The 8,326-nt window shown below is 44.4% G+C and overlaps 1 pseudogene; it reads left to right on the forward strand.

The window, feature by feature from the left end:
* The first annotated feature begins 4,279 nt into the window (after positions 1-4,279).
* Positions 4,280-5,096, forward strand: LOC149121259 (TBC1 domain family member 1 pseudogene; annotated as a pseudogene).
* Positions 5,097-8,326: the final 3,230 nt, after the last annotated feature.

Here is an 8,326-nt window from a genome sequence, read left to right on the forward strand (position 1 = left end):
TTCAGTTCAACCCTGAACTCACAGGAGCCCTGGGTTGATTGGGCACGAGGCTGTAACCAGCTCCTGGCTTGTGCATTGTCAGTTGACATCCCCAGACCCTCCAGGAGTTGGACTATTCCTCTTTGCCCAACAGTGGAGGTTCTGGACTGGACCCAGTGCTTATGCACCCACCTGGCTATTAGGCCCACGCTCTGCCTTGGATCTAGTGAGGTGAGTCTCATGTGTTGTGTTGCCCAGAATGGTGGTACAACCACACTTGAATCCTGTCGCTATGCAGATAAAGGAACAATTTTCCCAGTTTTTTAGACAGTTTTTTGTCCAGTTATGTACTTGTCTTTATCTAATTGTTTGTAAGAGGACATGGCCAAGTATTTTCCAAGAGGGTTATTTTTGTTATAGACAACAGAAAGGTCTCAGCTTCTCAATGATGAACGAAGAGATACCTGGAAACCTTGCTGGGCTAAGATCAGAGGTGACCTGGGCTGATACAGGCACTTGTTCTTACCTAGGACTTTGGGGAGGCCTGTGGCATATGGCTTAGGAGTATAACTAAAAGAGGTAGTCAGTTGGTCTTTTAAGTAACCTGTTCTCTGCCTTTAGGACAAAATAATTTTGGCCTGCCTTGGCTGTCTTATAAGGCCTGTGGCCTTAGCCTGGCTATATGAATTCCCCATCATCCACACTGTTGTCCTACCTGGCATGGCTCTCCTGTAGCCTGGTTTCATGTTACCTCATGCTTTTGTGTACTGCCTGTCTCCAGAGGAACCTGACAGTGCATAGTAATGGAAAGTTCTCAGGGGATAGCCCCAGCTCCAGCCCCTCCCCCTGCTCTCAAGTTGGAGCCTTGGTGGTTTATTGAAGAGATTTATTGAAGAGATGGTTGCATACCCTTGGGAAGAGAGGCAGTATCACCACTTGGAGTGAGGTCCTTTTAGTCAGGAATGGTTCAGTGGCATGGGAATGTGTCTAGTGAGTGGTGTCTGCCTTGGGAATCTGGGGCTGGCAATGAAGGGACTCTCTGGGTGTTTATGCCCTATGCACTTGCCTGTAAGGGAGTAGAGGTCCCAATGGCCCTTGACCTGGGAAATGGGTTTTGTGTATTTTCGTGGATTATATGTGTATTGCAGGGCCTCCCTGGGTGTTTATGACCTCAAATTTGCCAGTAGGAGTACAGAGGGACCAGTGACCCCTGGAGAAATGGATTGTGTGTGTGTATGTGTGTGTGTGAGGATAATGTGTGTTTCTAAGTATTTGGCGGATATTTATTCATATATTTAATACTTTCTTGATAGCAACTAATGATTTTGGGAGCCATGTATTTATTTCTGTATTATTTGTTTTAATAACTTTTTGTTCCAGAACATTTTTTAATCTACAAAAGAAAATTTGTGAAGTAGTACAAAGAGTTTGTGTATACCCAATACCCAGATTTCTCTTTTATTAACATCTCATATTAGCATTGTATGTTTTTTGCAATTAATGAACCACGTCCAGCTTCCCCTATTTGTTATCCATATTCCTTCTATCCTCCCTTCCCCTCCCAGTCTCTAGTAATCAACATTCTGTGTTCACATTGAATTTTATTTTGCTTCCACAAATGAGGGAGAACATATGGACATACGGTATTTGCCTTTCTGGCTTATTGCACTCAATGTGATGTCCTCCATTTGCATCTATTTTGCTAAAAATGATAAGATCCCATTCTTTTAATGGCTGAATAGTGTTCCATTGTGTGTATATACCATATCTTTTTTATCCACTCACTTTGGGGTCCTATCCAAGAAATCATAGCCTATTTCAACATCTTGAAGTAATTACCCTTGGTTTTCTAATAGCTATTTTAGACTTTCATGTCTAACATTTAGATCTTTGATCCATCTTGAGTTGATTTGTGTATTTGGAGAGATATGATTCTAATGTTTTTAAAGATTAATTTATTTATTTGAAAGGTGGAGTTACAGAAATGCAGAGGCATAGAGACAGGTCTTCCATCCACGGGTTGATTCCCCAGATTGCTGCAATGGCCAGAGCTGTGTCGATCTGAAGCTAAGAGCCAGGAGCTTCCTCCAAGTCTTCCCACATGGGTGCAGGGGCCCAAGGACTTGAGCCATCTTCTACTGCTTTTCCAGGCCATAGCAGAGAGCTGGATCAGAAGTGGAGCATCCAGGACTTGAAGCAGTGCCCCTATGGAATGCCAGCACTGCGGGCGGCAGCTTTACCTGCTACGCCACAGCGCTGGCCCCAGGACTTTAATTTTATTCTTCTATGTATGTACCAAGTTTTGCCAGCACCATTATTGAAAAGGCTGTCCTTTCCCCATATTCTTGGTGCCTTTGTCAAAGATCAGTGGGCTGTTTTTACCTGTCTTAATTTCTGAGTTCTCTATTGCACTTTATTGATCTGTGTGTTGGCTATTGTGCCAGTTCTGTGGTGTTTTAGGTCCTGCACCTTTGCAGTTTGCTTTGAAATCAGCTATTGGGATACCATCAGCTTTTTGTTTGGTTTTGCTCAGAGTTGCTTGGCTCTTCTGGGTCTTTTGTGATTCCAAATGGATTTTTTGGTTGTTTCTTCTAATTGTGTAAAGAATGTCATTGGTGTTTTGATTTGCGTTGCATTGAATCTGTAGGATTATTTAGGTAGTACGGACATTTTAATTACATTAGTTATTACAATCCATGGGCATGCAGTTTGTTTCCACTTTTTTGTGTCCTTGGTGATCTCTTCTGTCATGGTTCTGTATTTTTATTGTAGAGATCTTTAACTTATTTGGTTAAATTTCTTTCTAAATATGAATGGAAAATTAGCAGGCAGTATACTAGCCAAGTTCAATGAAGAGAGTACACCTGACAGACCAGGTGCTGATCTAAAGAAAGAATTGAGAACCTAGTCTGCATTAAGAATGGATTTTTACAGGAATTCACTATGGCCAGGTGTCATATTGCTTGTAAGAAAGCCTTAAAATGCAGAGTGAGGGACTGGCATTGTGGCACAGCGTGTTACGCCACCAGTTGTTAAGCCACTGCCTGTGTGCCAGCATCCCATACGGGTGCCATTCAAGTCCTGTCTGCTCTGTTTCCAAATCAGCTGCCCACTAATATGCCTGGGAAAGGAGCAGAAGATAGCTCAAGCCCTTGATCCTCTGTTCCCACGTGGAAGACTCAGATGCACTTCCAGGCTCTTGGCTTTAGCCTGGCCGTTGCAGTGATTTGGGGAGTGAGCCACTAGTTGGAAGATCTCTTGCTCGTTCGCTTGGTCTCTTTCTCTCTCTCTCTTTCAATCTCTCTCTCTCTCTCTCTCTCTATCTCTCTATCTCCATCTCTCTCTCCCCATCTCTCTATGTAATTCTGCCCTTCAAATAATCTTTAAAAAAATCCTGACATGGATGCAAAGTTCATGAGAGAGGCCCAGCTTAATCCATTTTTAGTATTTGAAAAAGCTCTTACTGGTTTCCATTATGGCTGTACCAGTTTATGTTCCCATTAACCGTTCACCATAGTCATATTAAAAAGACATGGTGATATATAATACAAGTTTTTATTTACATTTCCTGGGAGGATTAGTGATGTTGAATGTATTTCCATGTATCTTTTGTACTTGTGTATGTACTCTGAGATATGCGTGTGGATGTATTTGCTCCACTTATAAAGGAAATTACATGGTGTCTTGTAATACAGCTGTTGGAGTTCCTTGAATATTTTGAGTGTTAACCCCTTATGAGATGAGTGATTTGCACTTGTTTGTCCTGTTCTGTAGGTCGTCTCTTCACTCTGTTGGTTGTTTCTTGTGCTGTCAAGAAGCTTTGTGGTTGGAGGCAATCACATTGGTGTATTTTCATTTTTGTTCTCTCTGGTTTTAGGGCCAAATCCAACAAACATCCCAGTGAACATCAACATCATGAATTCAAAAATACTTTTCCCTATTTTTTCTTGATGGAGGTGGTTTAGGTTTAGAGTTTGAAATCTTCCTTTTGGCCAGCGCCACGGCTCACTAGGCTAATCCTCCACCTGTGGCACCAGCACCCATGGTTCTAGTCCAGGTTGGGGTGCCAGATTCTGTCCTGGTTGCTCCTCTTCCAGTCCAGCTCTCTTCTGTGGCCTAGGAAGGCAGTGGATGATGGCCCAAGTGCTTGGGCCCTGCACCCACATGGGAGACCAGGAGAAGCATTCGGCTCCTGGCTTCGGATTGGCACAGCCCACTGGCTGTAGCGGCCATTTGGGGAGTGAAGCAACGGAAGGAAGACCTTTATCTCTGTCTCTCTGTCTGTCTCTCTCACTAACTCTGCCTGTCCAAAACAAACAAACAAACAAACAAACAAAAAAAAAAACCTTTCTCTTCAGTCTTAATCCATTTTGTCTTGAGTCTGTTGGGAAGCCACAAGCCCTTGATTCTGCAGCAGGAAAACCTAGAAACCATAGTCAACTTTATCAAAAGCACACTGCCCAACCTGGGCTTGGTACAGATGGAGAAGACCATCAACCAGGTGTTTGAGATGGACATCGCTAAGCAATTACAAGCTTATGAAGTCGAGTACCACGTGCTACAAGAAGAGCTCATCAATTCCTCCCCACTCAGTGACAACCAAGGAATGGATAAATTAGAGAAAACCAACAACAGCTTACACAAACAGAACCTTGACCTCCTTGAACAACTGCAGGTGGCAAACAGCAGGATCCAAAGCCTGGAGGCCACGGTGGAGAGCTGCTGAGCAGTGAGAGCAAGCTGAAGCGGGCCCTGTTGGCACTGGAGCTGGAGCGCACCGCCCTGCTGCAGGCTGCAGAGGGGCTGCGGGGGCAGTTGCGGGCCCGGCCTGTGCTCAGCCCCAGCCCACAGGTGACTGAAGGCCCGGAGGAGAGGGCGCGGCTCCATCCTGACGCTGTCCAGGCCCTAGCTGAAAGGGACCAGAGATGCTGGAGGAGACCAGGGAGCGTGGAGTGAGCTTCTCAGGGAGGAAACTGGCAGCCAGCATGCAGCCTCATGAGCTCAGACTCGCAGCCTGGGGGCACCTGTGCTGTTGTGGTGACGGTGTTTTGGGTTCTGAACCGTCCCTTCTCCGGTCCTGATTACTGTACTCAATAGCTTTAGATGTCATGGACACAAATAAATGTACCTTTATATTTCAAAAAGAAAAAAATACGGGTTGTTATTTTATTTTGTTGCAGGTGGATATTCAGTTTCCTCAACCTGCTTCATTGACAAGTTATGCTTTTATCATTGTATGTTCTTGGCACAATTGTCAAAGACCACTTGATTCTCAATCCATAGGTTTATTCTGTTTTCTGTTCTGTCACATCGCTCAGCATGTCTGTTTTTATGCCAGTACCATCTAATTGTGGTTACACTAACTTTTTTTTCCCCAAAGAAAGCTTTTATTTAAGGAATACAAATTTCATAAGTACAATTTTTTTTCCAAAGAAACCTTTTATTTAATGAGCACAAATTTCATAAGTACAACTTAATGAATATAGCATTCTTCCCACTAAACCTGTCCTCCCACCACCACTCCCACCCCACCTCCTTCTCCCTCTCCCATTCTCAATCCCATTCTTCATTAAAATGCATTTTCAATTAACTTTATACACAGAAGACCAACAATTTTACACATATACACAAAATATACAAACTGTTTGAGAACAAGTTTTATAGTTAATTTTCATAATACATCTCAACTGAGGACAGAGATCCTGCATAGGAAGTAAGTGCACAGTGACTCCTGTTGTTCATTTAACAATTGACACTCTTATATATGATGTCAGTGATCACCTGAGACTCTTAACATGAGCTACCTAGGATATGGAAGCGTTTTCAGTCCACAAACTCCATCAGTGTTTGGACAAGGCCATAGGCAAAGTAAAAGTTCTCTCCTCCATTTAGAGAAAAGTACATCCTTCTTTGATGGCTACTCTTTCTGCTAGGTCCTCACTCACAGAGATGTTTCACACAGAACATTTTTGCGACAGCGTCTTGGATTTCCATGCCTGAAATTCTCTCATGGGGTTTTCAGCCAGAGCAGGAAGCCTTAACAGCCTTCATGATTTTCTTATTTCTGTACAACTCACTTAGCTTCACTGAGGTGACTACTTTTTATTTCCCTTTTTAATTTAAGTTTATTGATACATTAGATCGTAGTGTGACAGCAAATGCACGGTACTTACTACAACAAAATTCTCACCAATTTTCATGCTAATGTGATATTAGCACAAAGAGAAGAGATTAGGTGACTTTTAAATTATGTATCAGGCTGTTTGCAGTTCTGCCCTTTTTCTAGGTGAATTACCTGCAGTTTTGTTTTCTTGGTTGATTGCATCAGTGCAGTTGACGTTGTGTTTCTGGAAGCCTTGCTTTCTTGTTTGTACATTGGAAATGGCAATGACTGCTCCCTGTCATGATGGCCTGGTGCTCCATCAGTCGGCAGTGCTCTGCTTGATGCAAGAGATGGACTGACCCCTGGGTGTGTTCTGTGTGACTTGGGAACTTCTTTGACCACTTCTTTTCCTTCTACATCACAAGAAAGAGCTTGGACCTGTACTTCAGTGAATTCTCCAAGTCCAGCCTTGTCTGTCAGAAGAGTTCCTGCCCTAACTGTTCTGTGAGTCAGGCAGTGATCAGGATGAGCATCTGGGAAAGGGCCCTGTGGGGGGTGACCTGCGTGGTCGGGAGGCCAGGAGTCCAGGTGCACACTCCAGTCTCAGTGTCCCTCCTGTAGGAGAAGTCAAAGTCAGCCACCTTCCCTGGGTTTTGCTCAGCTTGGTTCAGGGAGAAGGTAATGCGCAGAATGTGACATTGTTCTTACCCAGTATAAATTGACTGCTTCCTGATTGCTCGTGGGTGCCTCAGCTTCTCAGAGACTGAATTCAGAACATCTCTTCAGAGGCTCACTAGGCTAATCCTCTGCCTGCGGCACCGGCACACTGGGTTCTAGTCCCAGTTGGGGCGCCAGATTCTGTCCCGGTTGCCCCTCTTCCAGTCCAGCTCTCTGCTGTGGCCTGGGAAGGCAGTGGAGGATGGCCTAAGTGCTTGGGCCCTGCATCCGCACTGGAGACCAGGAGGAGACACCTGGCTCCTGGCTTTGGATCAGCGCGGTGCACTGGCCACAGCATGCCAGCCATAGCCGCCATTGGGGGTGAACCAATGGAAAAGGAAGACCTTTCTCTCTGTCTCTCTCTTTCTCTCTCTCTTACCTTCACTCTGCCTGTCAAAAAATTAAAAAAAAAAAAGAATATCTCTTCATGGTATTTTGCTACTGATGTCATTTAATTTAAATGTAAATGGGCACTTAGCCATTTGTTGCTTTCTGATGTTTTCTTTGATTATTGGTATCATAGTGATACTGAGATTTAGGCTCATTCTGTGTACACTTGTAATCCACAGTGTTCAGACACAAGGAATATGAATTTTAGAATTGTCTTCCTCATGAACTTGTGTTCCTAATGAAATTATTTGTGACTTTCCTTTTCTCCTGACTGCAATGATCTGCAAATTTAATTTATACTTTGTATGCTTTTAGGGTATGTCCCATATTACATCATTTCTCAAACCACAGGTTCTAAACTGTGAAACATTATTTTTTAAAAAAGATTGATTTTGCTTATTTGAAAGAGCTACAGAGAGAGGTACAGACAAAGAGAGAGAGAGAGAGAGAGAGAGGGAGAGAGAGAGAGAGAGGTCTTCTATCTGCTGGTTCCCTCCTCAAATGACTGCAACAGCCAGAGCTGAGCCATTCTGAAGCCAGGAGCCAGGAGCTTCTTCCAGGTCTCCCACCTGGGTGCAGGGTTCCAAGGACTTGGACCATCTACTGCTTTCCCAGGCCATGTCAAAGAGCTGGATCCGAAGTGCAGCATCCAGTACTTGAACCAGCAGCACTCATATGGGATGCCAGCACTGGAGGCCAGGTCTTTAACCTGCTATACCAGGCTCCAGCCCAAATCTAAAAACATTGTTGTCATCCACTCATAGATCTCACTGCAGTGACTATGCATCTATTTCCTTTTGGTTATAATTTTCCTGAGCAGTTCTGCTGCCTGAGAGCAGCACTTTGTTTCCAGTTGGGCTCTCTCACTGGATGCTTCCTAATTGTACGGGTGCCAGTGAAAGGCTGCCAGGACAGATAGATCAGTCGGGGTCCCAGCACTGGTTCTGAGGGTCCCCCATGAGGAGTTCCCCTGCCTCCTAAGGCCATTCTGCTTTTCCACACGCTGCTGTCTTCACTTCTGGACCTGCTGATCTGAACCATCCCTAGCATGCACGTACACACAGGAGACTAGACCAGCGCCTCCACCGCATGCCTCGGCAGCATTTCTGAGGTCACTGGTACACATTATGGAATCCG

This window comes from Oryctolagus cuniculus, chromosome 17 (assembly GCF_051225735.1).
Source record: "Oryctolagus cuniculus isolate XC-2025 breed Fujian yellow rabbit chromosome 17, ASM5122573v1, whole genome shotgun sequence".
Classification (NCBI taxonomy): Eukaryota; Metazoa; Chordata; class Mammalia; order Lagomorpha; family Leporidae; genus Oryctolagus; species Oryctolagus cuniculus.